This window comes from Somniosus microcephalus, chromosome 4 (genome assembly GCF_052327205.1).
Source record: "Somniosus microcephalus isolate GS21.2 chromosome 4, FLI_Smic_1.0, whole genome shotgun sequence".
NCBI lineage: Eukaryota > Metazoa > Chordata > Chondrichthyes > Squaliformes > Somniosidae > Somniosus > Somniosus microcephalus.
This window is the reverse complement of record NC_140990.1, coordinates 123,984,661-124,001,968: the sequence shown is the minus strand read 5'-3', so window position 1 is coordinate 124,001,968 and position 17,308 is coordinate 123,984,661.

The following is a 17,308-nucleotide window of genomic DNA, read 5'->3' as shown; positions in this document are numbered from 1 at the left end:
ACTCCCGAATCAACACTGTGGACTACCGGTCTCCCGAATCAACATTGTGGACTACCGGCCTCCCGATTCAAGACTGTGGACTACCGGCCTCCCGAATCAACATTGTGGACTACCGGCCTCCCGAATCAACAATGTGGACTACTGGCCTCCCGATCAACAATGTGGACGACCGGCCTCCGGAATCAACACTGTGGACTACCGGCCTTCCGAATCAACAATGTGGACTACCGGCCTCCCGATCAACAATGTGGACTACCGGCCTCCGGAATCAACACTGTGGACTACCGGCCTCCTGATTCAACAATGCGAATACCGGCCTCCAGCATCAACACTGTGGACTACCGGCCTCCGGAATCAACACTGTGGACTACCGGCATTCCGAATCAACAAAGTGGACTCCCGGCATCCCGAATCAACACTGTGGATTACCGGCCTCCCGAATCAAAACTGTGGACTACCGGCCTCCCGAATCAACACTGTGGACTACCGGCCCCCCGAATCAACACTGTCGACTACCGGCCTCACAAATCAACACTGTGGACTACCGGCCCCCCGAATCAACACTGTCGACTACCGGCCTCACAAATCAACATTGTGGACTACCGGCCTCCGGAATCAACAATGTGTAATACCGGCCTCCCGAATCAACAATGTGGATTACCGACCTCCCGAATCAACAATGTGGACTACCGGCCTCCCGAGTCAACACTGTGGATTACCAGCCTCCTGAATCAACACAATGGACTACCGGCCTCCCGAATCAACACTGTGGTCTACCGCCCTCCCGAATCAACACTGTGGATGACCGCCCTCCCAAATCAACAATGTGGTCTTCCGATCTGCCGAATCAACACTGTGGACTACCGACCTCCTGAATCAACACTGTGGACTACCGGCCTCCCGAATCAACAATGTGGACTACCGGCATCCCGAATCAACACTGTGGACTACCGGACTCCCGAATCAACACTGTGGACTACCGGCCTCCCGAATCAACACTGTGGACTACCGGTCTCCCAAATCCACACTGTGGACTGCCGGCCTCCCGAATCAACAATGTGGTCTACCGGCCTCCCGAATCAACACTGTGGACTGCCGGCCTCCCGAATCAACACTGTGGACTACCGGCCTCCCGAATCAACACTGTGGACTCCCGGCCTCCCGAATTAACACTGTGGACTACCGGCCTGCCGAATCAACACTGTGGACTACCGGCCTCCCGAATCAACAATGTGGACTACCGGCCTCCCGAATCAACACTGTGGACTACCGGCCTCCCGAAGCAACACTGTGGACTACCGGCCTGCCGAATCAACACTGTGGACTACCGGCCTCCCGAATCAACAATGTGGACTACCGGCCTCCCGAATCAACAATGTGGACTACCGGCCTCCCGAATCAACACTGTGGACTACCGGCCTCCCGAATCAACAATGTGGACTACCGGCCTCCCGAATCAACAATGTGGACTACCGGCCTCCCGAATCAACAATGTGGACTACCGGCCTCCCGAATCAACTCTGTGGACTCCCGGCCTCCCGAATCAACAATGTGGTCTACCGGCCTCCCGAATCAACAATGTGGACTACCGGCCTCCCGAATCAACAATGTGGACCACCGGCCTCCTGAATCAACACTGTGGGCAACCGGCCTCCCGAATCAACATTGTGGACTACCAGCCTCCCGAATCAACACTGTGGACTACCGGCCACCCGAATCAACACTGTGGACTACCGGACTCCCGAATCAACAATGCGGAATACCGGCATCCCGAATCAACACTGTGGAATACTGGCCTCCTGAATAAACACTGTGGACTACCGGCCTCCCGAATCAACAATGTGGTCTACCGGCCTCCTGAATCAACACTGTGGACTACCGGACTCGCGAATCAACAAGGCGGACTACTGGCCTCCCGAATCAACACTGTGGACTACCGGCCTCCCGAATGAACACTGTGGAATACCGGCCTCCCGAATCAACACTGTGGACTACCGGCCTCCCGAATCAATACTGTGGACTACCGGCCTCCCGAATCAACAATGTGGACTACCGGCCTCCCGAATCAACACTGTGGACTACCGGCCTCCCGAATCAACACTGTGGACTACCGGTCTCCCGAATCAATACCGTGGACGACCGGCCTCCCGAACCAACAATGTGGACTACCGGCCTCCCGAATCAACACTGTGGACTACCGGCCTCCCGAATCAACAATGTGGACTACCGGCCTCCCGAATCAACACTGTGGACTACCGGCCTCCCGCATCAACACTGTGGACTACCGGCCTCCCGAAGCAACACTGTGGATTACCGGCCTGCCGAATCAACACTGTGGACTACCGGCCTCCCGAATCAACACTGTGGACTACCAGCCTCCCGAATCAACAATGTGGACTACCGGCCTCCCGAATCAACACTGTGGATTCCCGGCCTCCCGAATCAACACTGTGGACTACCGGCCTCCCGAATCAACACTGTGGACTACCGGCCTCTCGAATCAACAATGTGGACTACCGGCCTCCTGAATCAACACTGTGGACTACCGGCCTCCCGAATCAACAATATGGTCTACCGGCCTCCCAAATCAACACTGTTGACTACCAGTCTCCCTAATCAACACTCTGGACTACCGGCCTCCCAAATCAACAATGTGGTCTACCGGCCTCCCGAATCAACTCTGTGGACTACCGGCCTCCCGAATCAACAATGTGGACTACCGGCATCCCGAAGCAACAATGTGGACTACCGGCCTCCCGAATCAATACTGTGGACTACCGGACTCCCGAATCAACACTGTGGACTACCGGTCTCCCGAATCAACATTGTGGACTACCGGCCTCCCGATTCAAGACTGTGGACTACCGGCCTCCCGAATCAACATTGTGGACTACCGGCCTCCCGAATCAACAATGTGGACTACTGGCCTCCCGATCAACAATGTGGACGACCGGCCTCCGGAATCAACACTGTGGACTACCGGCCTTCCGAATCAACAATGTGGACTACCGGCCTCCCGATCAACAATGTGGACTACCGGCCTCCGGAATCAACACTGTGGACTACCGGCCTCCTGATTCAACAATGCGAATACCGGCCTCCAGCATCAACACTGTGGACTACCGGCCTCCGGAATCAACACTGTGGACTACCGGCATTCCGAATCAACAAAGTGGACTCCCGGCATCCCGAATCAACACTGTGGATTACCGGCCTCCCGAATCAAAACTGTGGACTACCGGCCTCCCGAATCAACACTGTGGACTACCGGCCCCCCGAATCAACACTGTCGACTACCGGCCTCACAAATCAACACTGTGGACTACCGGCCCCCCGAATCAACACTGTCGACTACCGGCCTCACAAATCAACATTGTGGACTACCGGCCTCCGGAATCAACAATGTGGAATACCGGCCTCCCGAATCAACAATGTGGATTACCGACCTCCCGAATCAACAATGTGGACTACCGGCCTCCCGAGTCAACACTGTGGATTACCAGCCTCCTGAATCAACACAATGGACTACCGGCCTCCCGAATCAACACTGTGGTCTACCGCCCTCCCGAATCAACACTGTGGATGACCGCCCTCCCAAATCAACAATGTGGTCTTCCGATCTGCCGAATCAACACTGTGGACTACCGACCTCCTGAATCAACACTGTGGACTACCGGCCTCCCGAATCAACAATGTGGACTACCGGCATCCCGAATCAACACTGTGGACTACCGGACTCCCGAATCAACACTGTGGACTACCGGCCTCCCGAATCAACACTGTGGACTACCGGTCTCCCAAATCCACACTGTGGACTGCCGGCCTCCCGAATCAACAATGTGGTCTACCGGCCTCCCGAATCAACACTGTGGACTGCCGGCCTCCCGAATCAACACTGTGGACTACCGGCCTCCCGAATCAACACTGTGGACTCCCGGCCTCCCGAATTAACACTGTGGACTACCGGCCTGCCGAATCAACACTGTGGACTACCGGCCTCCCGAATCAACAATGTGGACTACCGGCCTCCCGAATCAACACTGTGGACTACCGGCCTCCCGAAGCAACACTGTGGACTACCGGCCTGCCGAATCAACACTGTGGACTACCGGCCTCCCGAATCAACAATGTGGACTACCGGCCTCCCGAATCAACAATGTGGACTACCGGCCTCCCGAATCAACACTGTGGACTACCGGCCTCCCGAATCAACAATGTGGACTACCGGCCTCCCGAATCAACAATGTGGACTACCGGCCTCCCGAATCAACAATGTGGACTACCGGCCTCCCGAATCAACTCTGTGGACTCCCGGCCTCCCGAATCAACAATGTGGTCTACCGGCCTCCCGAATCAACAATGTGGACTACCGGCCTCCCGAATCAACAATGTGGACCACCGGCCTCCTGAATCAACACTGTGGGCAACCGGCCTCCCGAATCAACATTGTGGACTACCAGCCTCCCGAATCAACACTGTGGACTACCGGCCACCCGAATCAACACTGTGGACTACCGGACTCCCGAATCAACAATGCGGAATACCGGCATCCCGAATCAACACTGTGGAATACTGGCCTCCTGAATAAACACTGTGGACTACCGGCCTCCCGAATCAACAATGTGGTCTACCGGCCTCCTGAATCAACACTGTGGACTACCGGACTCGCGAATCAACAAGGCGGACTACTGGCCTCCCGAATCAACACTGTGGACTACCGGCCTCCCGAATGAACACTGTGGAATACCGGCCTCCCGAATCAACACTGTGGACTACCGGCCTCCCGAATCAATACTGTGGACTACCGGCCTCCCGAATCAACAATGTGGACTACCGGCCTCCCGAATCAACACTGTGGACTACCGGCCTCCCGAATCAACACTGTGGACTACCGGCCTCCCGAATCAATACCGTGGACGACCGGCCTCCCGAACCAACAATGTGGACTACCGGCCTCCCGAATCAACACTGTGGACTACCGGCCTCCCGAATCAACACTGTGGACTACCGGCCTCCCACATCAACACTGTGGACTACCGGCCTCCCGAATCAACACTGTGGACTATCGGCCTGCCGAATCAACACTGTGGACGACCGGCCTCTCGAATCAACACTGTGGACGACCGGCCTCCCGAACCAACACTGTGGACGACCGGCCTCCCGAATCAACAATGTGGACTACCGGCCTCCCGAATCAACACTGTGGACGACCGGCCTCCCGAATCAACAATGTGGACTACCGGCCTCCCGAATCAACAATGTGGACTACCGGCCTCCCGAATCAACACTGTGGACTACCGGCCTCCCGCATCAACACTGTGGACTACCGGCCTCCCGAATCAACACTGTGGACGACCGGCCTCTCGAATCAACACTGTGGACGACCGGCCTCCCGAATCAACACTGTGGACGACCGGCCTCCCGAATCAACACTGTGGACTACCGGCCTCCTGAATCAACAATGTGGACGACCGGCCTCCCGAATCAACACTGTGGACTACCGGCCTCCCGAATCAACACTGTGGACTACTGGCCTCCCGAATCAACACTGTGGACTACCGGCTTCCCGAATCAACAATGTGGATTACCGGCCTCCCGAATCAACAATGTGGACTACCTGCCTCCCAATCAACAATGTGGATTACCGGCCTCCCGAATCAACAATGTGGACTACCGGCCTCCCAATCAACAATGTGGATTACCGGCCTCCCGAATCAACAATGTGGACTACCGGCCTCCCGAATCAACACTGTGGACTACCGGCCTCCCGAATCAACAATGTGGACTACCGGCCTCCCGAATCAACAATGTGGACTACCGGCCTCCCGAATCAACAATGTGGACTACCGGCCTCCCGAATCAGCAATGCGGAATACCGGCTTCCCGAATCAACACTGTGGACTACCAGCCTCCCGAATCAAGACTGTGGACTGCCGGCCTCCCGAATCAACACTATGGACTACCGGCCTCCCGAATCAACACTGTGGACTACCGGCCTCCCGAATCAACACTGTGGACCCCCGGCCTCCCGAATCAACACTGTGGACTGCCGGCCTCCCGAATCAACACTGTGGACTACCGGCCTCCCGAATCAACACTGTGGACTACCGGCCTCCCGAATCAACACTGTGGACTACCGGCCTGCCGAATCAACACTGTGGACTACCGGCCTCCCGAATCAACAATGTGGACTACCGGCCTCCCGAATCAACACTGTGGACTACCGGCCTCCCGCATCAACACTGTGGACTACCGGCCTCCCGAAGCAACACTGTGGATTACCGGCCTGCCGAATCAACACTGTGGACTACCGGCCTCCCGAATCAACACTGTGGACTACCAGCCTCCCGAATCAACAATGTGGACTACCGGCCTCCCGAATCAACACTGTGGATTCCCGGCCTCCCGAATCAACACTGTGGACTACCGGCCTCCCGAATCAACACTGTGGACTACCGGCCTCTCGAATCAACAATGTGGACTACCGGCCTCCTGAATCAACACTGTGGACTACCGGCCTCCCGAATCAACAATATGGTCTACCGGCCTCCCAAATCAACACTGTTGACTACCAGTCTCCCTAATCAACACTCTGGACTACCGGCCTCCCAAATCAACAATGTGGTCTACCGGCCTCCCGAATCAACTCTGTGGACTACCGGCCTCCCGAATCAACAATGTGGACTACCGGCATCCCGAAGCAACAATGTGGACTACCGGCCTCCCGAATCAATACTGTGGACTACCGGACTCCCGAATCAACACTGTGGACTACCGGTCTCCCGAATCAACATTGTGGACTACCGGCCTCCCGATTCAAGACTGTGGACTACCGGCCTCCCGAATCAACATTGTGGACTACCGGCCTCCCGAATCAACAATGTGGACTACTGGCCTCCCGATCAACAATGTGGACGACCGGCCTCCGGAATCAACACTGTGGACTACCGGCCTTCCGAATCAACAATGTGGACTACCGGCCTCCCGATCAACAATGTGGACTACCGGCCTCCGGAATCAACACTGTGGACTACCGGCCTCCTGATTCAACAATGCGAATACTGGCCTCCAGCATCAACACTGTGGACTACCGGCCTCCGGAATCAACACTGTGGACTACCGGCATTCCGAATCAACAAAGTGGACTCCCGGCATCCCGAATCAACACTGTGGATTACCGGCCTCCCGAATCAAAACTGTGGACTACCGGCCTCCCGAATCAACACTGTGGACTACCGGCCCCCCGAATCAACACTGTCGACTACCGGCCTCACAAATCAACACTGTGGACTACCGGCCCCCCGAATCAACACTGTCGACTACCGGCCTCACAAATCAACATTGTGGACTACCGGCCTCCGGAATCAACAATGTGGAATACCGGCCTCCCGAATCAACAATGTGGATTACCGACCTCCCGAATCAACAATGTGGACTACCGGCCTCCCGAGTCAACACTGTGGATTACCAGCCTCCTGAATCAACACAATGGACTACCGGCCTCCCGAATCAACACTGTGGTCTACCGCCCTCCCGAATCAACACTGTGGATGACCGCCCTCCCAAATCAACAATGTGGTCTTCCGATCTGCCGAATCAACACTGTGGAGTACCGACCTCCTGAATCAACACTGTGGACTACCGGCCTCCCGAATCAACAATGTGGACTACCGGCATCCCGAATCAACACTGTGGACTACCGGACTCCCGAATCAACACTGTGGACTACCGGCCTCCCGAATCAACACTGTGGACTACCGGTCTCCCAAATCCACACTGTGGACTGCCGGCCTCCCGAATCAACAATGTGGTCTACCGGCCTCCCGAATCAACACTGTGGACTGCCGGCCTCCCGAATCAACACTGTGGACTACCGGCCTCCCGAATCAACACTGTGGACTCCCGGCCTCCCGAATTAACACTGTGGACTACCGGCCTGCCGAATCAACACTGTGGACTACCGGCCTCCCGAATCAACAATGTGGACTACCGGCCTCCCGAATCAACACTGTGGACTACCGGCCTCCCGAAGCAACACTGTGGACTACCGGCCTGCCGAATCAACACTGTGGACTACCGGCCTCCCGAATCAACAATGTGGACTACCGGCCTCCCGAATCAACAATGTGGACTACCGGCCTCCCGAATCAACACTGTGGACTACCGGCCTCCCGAATCAACAATGTGGACTACCGGCCTCCCGAATCAACAATGTGGACTACCGGCCTCCCGAATCAACAATGTGGACTACCGGCCTCCCGAATCAACTCTGTGGACTCCCGGCCTCCCGAATCAACAATGTGGACTTCCGGCCTCCCAAATCAACACTGTGGACTGCCGGCCGCCAGAATCAACAATGTGGACTCCCGGCCTCCCGAATCAACAATGTGGACTACCGGCCTCCTCAATCAACAATGTGGACTACCGGCCTCCCGCGCTCAATGTGTTGGAGAGGGGAAGCCCCTCCCCATTCTTTTAACCCCGGGAGTCATAATGTGGATGGTGGAGGAAATGATCCACCCTGCTGTTGTAACATGGAGACCCATAGGGCTTTCTGACTGATGCTTAGGACGACTGGGTTTGCCTTCACTCTCTCAAGCCACTGGTCGGATGTGTCGGGGCCTACCTGTCTTGGGGAATTGTAGCATTGATGGGCCTCGTGGCCTAGGCAGTGACAGTGATAGCAGCGTATTGAGCTGTTTATCTGCGGGTCGGATGTTCTGGGCTCCCCTGACCTCTGGTTAGTCAGCGGGCCTTCAGCGGCCGCTACTGTGCCTTGGGGATTACTGGCACGGGTCTGGTCCCACGCAGCCTGGGTGCGAATCTGCAGTTTTTCCCAGTGGCTGTCTTTAGAGATGTAAATGCCTAGTGCATTGCGGACCAATGGTTGGAGGCCTTTAAGGAAGAGGGTTTTGCAGCCCGGGTTGTCACAGTGTTCCCCTCTCCCCCCTCTGGTGCGCTGAAAGATATCATGAGATTTCTGCCCGAAAGCGTTTGGGCTCTCAGTAGGGCCCTGCTTGGCGTTAGCAAGGAGTTGGTGGAAGTCCAGGCTTCCCACCCCCAACACTCGACATAGCTCCACCTCAATATCCTCAACATTGCCCCCTTCTAAAGTGCCCGGACCCATTTCCTGTTTCAGTTCTGTGGAACATGCCTCCAGGAGGACCTGTTTAAGGTCGCTCCCCTCTAGTTCTAGATGAGTGATTTTAAAAATCCTTCCACGCTGCCTGAGCTCGAGGGGGTCTGTGCGGACTCCCAACGCTCCCAAGTTAGTTTTTAGTGTCCCGACCTCGACCGCAGTAAGGGGCCGTCGGGTAGTTGTCTCTGTCCTATTACTAATGCTGGAGGGGGTCGTCTCCTCTCCTGCTCCCTTGGGCTCCGATTCCGCCATTGATCGGGTGACCACGCACACTGGCATCTTGTCTGCCTCGCGCCCCCTAACAACGAAGGTGGAGCTGGTGGAGCAGAGGAATAGGGCTCTGTCCGAAACTGTCCCAACAAGAGTTGAGCTCTGCCGGTTTAATTTTGGAACCGGCAGCCACTACTGCTCGCTGTTGGCCAATTTGTGCCTGAAGCTGTTGGGTTTTTTCTTGGCACAGGGCGTGGCCTGCCCCGGGGGAAACGGTGCTTTGCTGTCGATTCAGTTCCCTTACTGCCCCTCTCGCATCTTCCAACTCCTCCCTCAACCTACGGTTCTCTACCTGTAACTCAATGTCATTGTCTAGGATCTGGTCGAGCTTCCTTTGGGCACACTGTGCTTTCTCATTTTCTCTTTGCTCCCGGGCCAGCTGGGTGCGGAGCTCGGAGTTGTCCTGCTGCAGCTGACGCATTGACTCCCTTAACCCTTTAACCTCCAGATTTAGCTGTTCAGCAAACAGGTGTGCCCCGTACACCAACTGATCCCGGCCCTTCTTCAACTTAAGTTTGTTTTGGTGGATGTCTGCCGAAAGTTTGTCGAGAATGCAATCATAGTTCCCGCTGCTATCTTCTAAATTCCTAGAACGCCCGTGGCCGCAGCCTCACCGACTTTCTCTGCCAAGCTGTCTATTAATAATTCTCGATGATTTGCCAACATCATTGTATTTCTGGTTTTACCTTTCAACAAGCTCTTTACCGCTCCCTTCTTTCAGAGAGAATAAAACGCTATACTCAGTCTAAGCAACAATCACGTGTGTTTGACAGAGTCCCTCCCGTCACCCCGACTGGAACCTTACAACTCCTAACTCTGTGATCCCACTTCTGACACCACTGTAAGATCCGGATCACAGGCCACACACAGATTACCCAACAGGGCTTTAGAAGTTGCAAGGCTTTTATTAAAGAGCTACAGTGTTAAAGCATAATCAGGTATTACATATGGTTTAAGCCGAGTATAATAGACACACAACCCGTGACAGTAGAAAGCGATCTACGACACCCGAAGCGGAACGCCACGACCGGACGGGCGGTTGGTTGGATGTCTGATGAGGCAGCGTGGAGGTCTCGGGTCAGCAAGTCTGTGCAGTCAGCAACAACAGTCGGAGCCTCAGTCGATTCGTCCCCCTGGCTGTCGGAGGTGTTAGGCCTGAGCCAGCATTGATCCACCACAGAGGCTGAACTTCGTCAAGGTGTTCGGCCTGAGCCAGCATTGATCCACCTCAGAAGCTGAACTAGTCAAGGTGTTAGGCCTGAGCCAGCATTGACCCACCTCAGAGGCTGAACTAGTCAAGGTGTTAGGCCTGAACCAGCATTGATCCACCTCAGAGGCTGAACTTCGTCAAGGTGTTCGGCCTGAGCCAGCATTGACCCACCTCAGAGGCTGAACTAGTCAAGGTGTTAGGCCTGAGCCAGCACTGATTTTCACCTCAAAGAAGCCTTCGCCCCTCACTGTCTGACTTCTGCTCTCAGCCCTCTATATTTATAGTTATTTCGATGGGCCATGATTTATCTAATGTCAATCACCTACACTCATCTATATCCCAAGTGTGATGCGGGAAACATCCCTCACTGCTTCTTTCTGCATGGCTGCCGAGGCCTTTTATCTTATCTTTCTGAGGAATGTTTTGTCAAGTTTCTTCAAGGACATTTTATGGCTTCATGGCTCCTTATTATCTAGCTAGTGCTAACCTCCCGTGTTTCCTTGCATTTTGCGAACTTCTTATCATTTTGGTGTTTGTTAATTGACCTGGCTGACACTTCCCCCATTTGTTCCTGACTGCAGTTTAATTTCTGTTCTAAGAGTCAAACTTCATCTATGAATCTAATAGCTGTTTCTTACAGGCTTTCTGATTCACATTTTAAAGACTCAGAGTAAGTGGTCCCTGGATTTGGTGTCTCAGTGTAAGTGGTCCCAGGATTTGGTGTCTTGGTATAAGTGGTCCCTTCACAGAGCGGGTTCCCCAGGTTCCGCCCCCACACAGAGGGTGTTCCCCAGGCCCCGCCCCCACACAGAGGGTGTTCCCCAGGCCCCGCCCCCACACAGAGCGGGTTCCCCAGGCCCCGCCCCCACACAGAGCGGGTTCCCCAGGCCCCGCCCCCACACAGAGCGGTTTCCCCAGGCCCCGCCCCCACACAGAGCGGGTTCCACAGACCCCGCCCCCACACAGAGTGGGTTCCCCAGGCCCCACCCCCACACAGAGCGGGTTCCCCAGGCCCCGCCCCCACACAGAGCGGGTTCCCCAGGCCCCGCCCCCACACAGAGCGGGTTCCCCAGGCCCCGCCCCCACACAGTGCAGGTTCCCCAGGCCCCGCCCCCACACAGAGCGGGTTCCCCAGGCCCCGTCCCCGCACAGAGCAGATTCCCCAGGCCCCGCCCCCACATAGAGTGGGTTCCCCAGGCCCCGCCCCCACACAGAGCGGGTTCCCGCTGGGTCAGGATATAAAGAGACCGCGTGCTATTCCTCCTCCCACTGCCTGGGGGAATGGGCCAGATATTTAAAGGGACAGAGACTCCCCTTTCTCTGCCTATTTATAGTTAAAGGGACAGTCCCGTTGATCTTGGAGTGTCGGCGGACTTCACTCACAAAGCTCCCATTAACAGTCGCTCCCTTCTGTACTGTGCAGTGATTGTAAACCTGTGTTTCAGTGACTTGAGCCTTTCTAAAATGTCTCACTGTTTTTGATGATCCATTTGACTTGCTTGTTTAATGTTGAAAGTCTTCAGAATTTTGCAGTGTGACGAAGGTTTTGTTTAAAGGTGGAGTTGTGGCAAAACCACCAAAGAGACTCTCACAGTAACTTGTACAATTGTCTTTAATCATTATTGTTACCTTTTAATGTTTGCCCTGTTTAAACAGCGCGGGATCGATAAAATCGCGATCTGACGCGATTACGTCATCACGTGGGTCACGTGACGTTCCCAACAGCGGGAACCGTGATGACGTCATGACGTCAGGGTTGGAGGGCGTTTCCACTTAGTCCTCGTTGAGTGAGCTTGTGTACAGACCTGTTTGGAGTTTCTCCTGCATTTCTTGTTTTGTAATACTTTCAGTGCATTAAACTAAGTTTGTTAACTACCAGTTTAGTTCACAGTGTTTTTATTAGGAGTGCATAGACTCCTACATTGGTGACCCCGAATCCTCGCGATCATTTTTCGCAGTGGACACGGAACGCAGGCCAGTGATGGATGCCAACGCTGTGGCCTTGAAGCTCCCCCAATTCTGGGAACAACAGGCGGCCTCCTGGTTTGTGCAGGCCGAGGCGCAATTTGAACTCTGCAACATCGTGCAGGACCAGACCCGATATTTGTACGTGGTCTCCGCCCTCGATAGCTCGACGGCATCGAGGATCATCAGCCTTCTGGAGAACCCCCCGACTGCTGACAAGTATGTAGCCATCAAGACTCAGCTGCTGCAGGTATTTGGCCTTACCAAGACGGAGCGCACTCACCGCTTACTGACACTACCAGGGTTAGGTGACTCCAAACCATCGGAACTAATGAGCCACATGCTGATGCTCCTGGGGTCCGAATCCCCATGTTTCCTGTTCCGCGAGCTGTTCCTTACGCAGCTGCCCGAACACGTCCAGGCAGCCCTCGCCAGATCGGACACCGGGGACTGCATCGTGCTCACCAAAGAGACGGATAAAATTTACGCAGTCCGGCAACAATACTGCGCAATCGAGCAATGTCCCGCCCTGAGGGGCCCAGCCCCGGCCCCGGCACCTCCGACAGCCGGTTACTGTTACTACCACACTCGTTTCGGCCCAACGGCCTGCTGCTGCCGACCACCGTGTAGTTTCGTGCCCAGACCGTCGAACAGACCGCTGCGAGTCAAGAACACCGGATCCGGTGCATCCCCCGTGGCCACGATGGCGATCAGCGACTCCGGGAATCTCATGTATTTAACCGACTCCATCTTGGGCCATCGTTTTCTGTGTGACACGGGGGCACAGTGCAGCATACTTCCCGCCTCGGTCCTCGACCTTCGGTCCGGCGGACGGGGTCCCCCCCTCCAAGCTGCCAACGGGGGCACGATCCGCATTTGTGATGGGTGCAAGTCTGTTTCGGTGGCCAGCGCTTTACCTGGGATTTCGTCACCGCTCAAATTTCGCAGGCCCTCTTGGGCGCCAACTTTTTAGGTTGGTGGATGTGAAAAATCGAAGCTTCATTTATGCTGCCACGCTCGACAGTATTTCAGGTGTGCAAAGCACGGCTGCGCCGCACTCGGTCTCCTGCGCGCGGCCACCTCCCGACAACTTCTCCCGCCTTCTCGGGGACTTCCCTGAGCTGACAAAGCCCACCTTTTCAGCTTCGATCGCCAAGCATCGGGTGGAGCATCATATTTTGACAACCAGCTCTCCTGTCTACGACAGGGTGCAGCGTTTGGAGCCCAGCAAGCTCGCGGCAGCGAAGGCGGAGTTCGCCGTGATGGAGAAGCTGGGGAATATTCACCGGTCCAGTAGTCTCTGGTCTTCACCGCTCCACATCGTCCCAAAGCCCGGTGGGGGATGGTGGCCCTGTGGCGACTATCGTCGCCTCAATGAGATAATGACGCCCGACCGTTACCCCATCCCCCACATACAAGATTTCTCTTCGCATTTGGCGGGGAAGTCAATATTCTCAAAGGTCGACCTCGTCCGTGGGTACCATCAGGTCACAGTGCACCCCCAGGATGTTGAAAAGACGGCGGTCATCACCCCTTTTGGGCTTTTTGAATTCCTCCGCATGCCCTTTAGGCTTAAAAATGTGGCGCAGGCGTTCCAGCGCCTTATGGACTCGGTTCTGCGGGACCTCGATTTTTTGTTCGTCTACTTGGATGACATTCTGATTGCTAGCACCACAAAGGATGAACACCTCAAACATCTCCGTGTCCTTTTTCAACGGCTTCAGCAGCACGGCCTGATTGTGAGCCCGGACAAATGTCATTTCGGCCTGACGCAGCTCAATTTTCTAGGCCACCGCATAACATCCGCAGGGGCAATGCCGCTTCGAGCTAAGGTGGAGGTGATCACGGCGTTCCCAAAGTTGCAATCCGTGAAAGCCTTACAGGAGTTGCTGGGGATGGTTAATTTTTACCACTGCTTCATCCCCAGGGCTGCACAGCTCATGTGGCCGCTCTACGAGGCCCTCAGGGGCAAGACGGGAAAGGAGCCCGTGGTTTGGTCGCAAGAAATGGGTCGCGCCTTCGAGGATACGAAGACCGCGCTCGCGAATGCAATGATGTTGGCACATCCCCTGCCAGGAGCTATCATCGCCCTCATGACGGACATGTCGGATTACGCTGTGGGGGCCATCCAGGAGCAATGGGTCGATGGCGCATGGCAGCCTCTGGCATTTTTTAGCCGCCAGCTGCAACGGCACGAATGTCGGTACAGTACTTTCGACAGGGAGCTGTTAGCTTTGTTTTTGGCCATACACCACTTCCGATTCCTCCTCGAAGGGCGCCGCTTCACTGCGTTTGTTGACCACAAACCATTGACGTTCGCGATGGCCAGGACTGCCGAACCCTGGTCGGCTCGGCAACAACGGCAGCTGACTTACATCTCCAAGTTCACCACCGACGTCAGGCACGTGGCCGGCAAGGACAACGTCATCGCTGATTGCCTCTCCCACGCCGCGATCCAGGCCATTCAATTAGGCATTGACTTTGCAAGAATGGCAGCCGACCAGGCTGCTGACCCGGAGACTCAGGCCTTTCGTTCTGTCCCCACCCGCCTCCAGCCGAGAGATGTACCGTTCCATGCGGTAGGTACCACTCTACTCTGCGACGTTTCGTTGGGTGCATCCCGTCCAATTGTGCCATCCACCTGGCGCTGAGGCGTTTTCAACGCCATACACGGGCTGTCGCATCCTGGAGTGCGGACGTCGCAGAAGCTGCTAGTCTCCAAATTCGTATGGAGAGGAATACGCAAGGACGTCCATGACTGGGCGAACACTTGTGTGGTTTGTCAATGGGCCAAGGTGCAACGGCACGTCAGGGCCCCTCTGGCCACCTTTGAGGTACCGGAGCGGCGTTTCGACCACATTCACGTTGACCTAGTGGGCCCACTTCCACCGTCCCGTGGTTTTACACACCTTCTGACAATGGTGGATCGAACCACGAGGTGGCCGGAGGCGGTTCCCCTGATGTCCACCACCTCTGCGGATGTCGCGCAAGCCTTCATCTCATCATGGGTAGCCTGGTTTGGTGTCCCTGTGGATATTTCGGCAGATCGCGGGCCGCAATTTTCGTTGGAACTATAGAATGAGGTAGCCTCAGTATTGGGCACTAAACTACACCGCACTACGGCTTATCACCCGCAAGCGAACGGCTTGTGCGAGCGGTTCCACCGTTCATTGAAGGCGTCGCTCAGGGCCAGCCTTCTGGATGTAGCATGGGTCGATAAACTGCTGTGGGTGATGCTAGGACTGCGCACGGTGCCGAAGGAGGATCTACAGTCGTCGGCCGCGGAAATGGTTTACGGTCAGCCACTTCGAGTTCCGGGTGAGTTCCTGCCGTCCCCTACGCGGCCGTGGTCTGCAGCCAGTCAGTGAGAGGCCCATCGGGATGCGGCTCAGTGTTTCCGCCCAGTTCCAACCTCGCAGCATGGTTTGCCTTCTTCCAACATCCCTGGGGAGCTGTCAAAGGCCAAGTTCATCTTTGTGCGCCAAGACGGCCATCGTACCCCACTCGCACCTCCTTATGCAGGTCCGTTCCAGGTTCTACAGACCGGAGACAAGAGTTTTGTGATCGACGTCGGGGGCAAGCCTGATCACATCTCCGTTGATCGCCTCAAACCTGCGCACCTGGACCTCGAACAGCCGGTCGAACTGGCGCAGCCTCTGCGCCGGGGCCGGCCGCCAGCCGCCGCTGCACCTAACCGCACCGTGCTACCTGCCAGCTCGCCACCTGCTCAGCGTTTTCCTCTCCGGGAATTTAGGAGTCGGTCAAACAGGCTTGTCCGACCTCCTCGACGATTGACTTTCCTCATTAAAGACAATTCTGGGGAGGCGTATGTGGCAAAGCCACCAAAGAGACTCACACAGTAACTTGTACAATTGTCTTTAATCATTATTGTTACCTTTTAATGTTTGCCCTGTTTAAACAGCGCGGTATCAATAAAATCTTGATCTGATGCAATGACGTCATCACGTGGGTCACGTGACATTCCCAACGGCGGGAAACGTGATGACATCATGACATCAGGGTTGGAGGGCGTTTCCAGTTAGTCCTGTTTGGAGTTTCTCCTGCGTTTCTTGTTTTGTAACACTTTCAGTGCATTAAACTAAGTTTGTTAACTACCAGTTTAATTCACAGTGTTTTTGTTAGGAGTGCATAGACTCCTACAGAGTGATATTTCATTCTAAATATTCTCCTCTCCCCCTCCCCCTTCCACTTTAAAACACTCTGCACTACTGACTAAGAAGGTACCAAGTTCAATCCTTGATCTGGGCTGTTAGTTGATCTCTGACAAGGCAGCAGTTCAGTGGCTATAATTATCCTCAGTACCACTGGGCTAACTAAGAGTAAGAATCAGGCACTGCCCCTGCTCTTGATGGAGATCCAGTGACATCAACTGGGAAGTGTATGGATGTCAGTTGAGGGCAGGATTGGACTGCTGTCACTGCTGACACTCACTGAGTTGGCTGATGGTGAGGCTCTAGAATCATAGAATCATAGACTCGTTAGAGCCCAGCAGGATGCCCATCGAGCCTGTGCCGGCTCTCTGCAAGAGCACTTCAGCGAGTCCCACTCCCCCGCCCATTCCTCGGAGCCCAGCCAACATTTTTCCTTCAGGTACTTATCCAATTCCCTTTTGAAAGCCACAGTTGAATCTGCCTCCACCACCCTTTCAGGCAGTGAATTCCAGATACTAACCACTCGCTGCGTAAAAAAGTTTTTCCTCATGT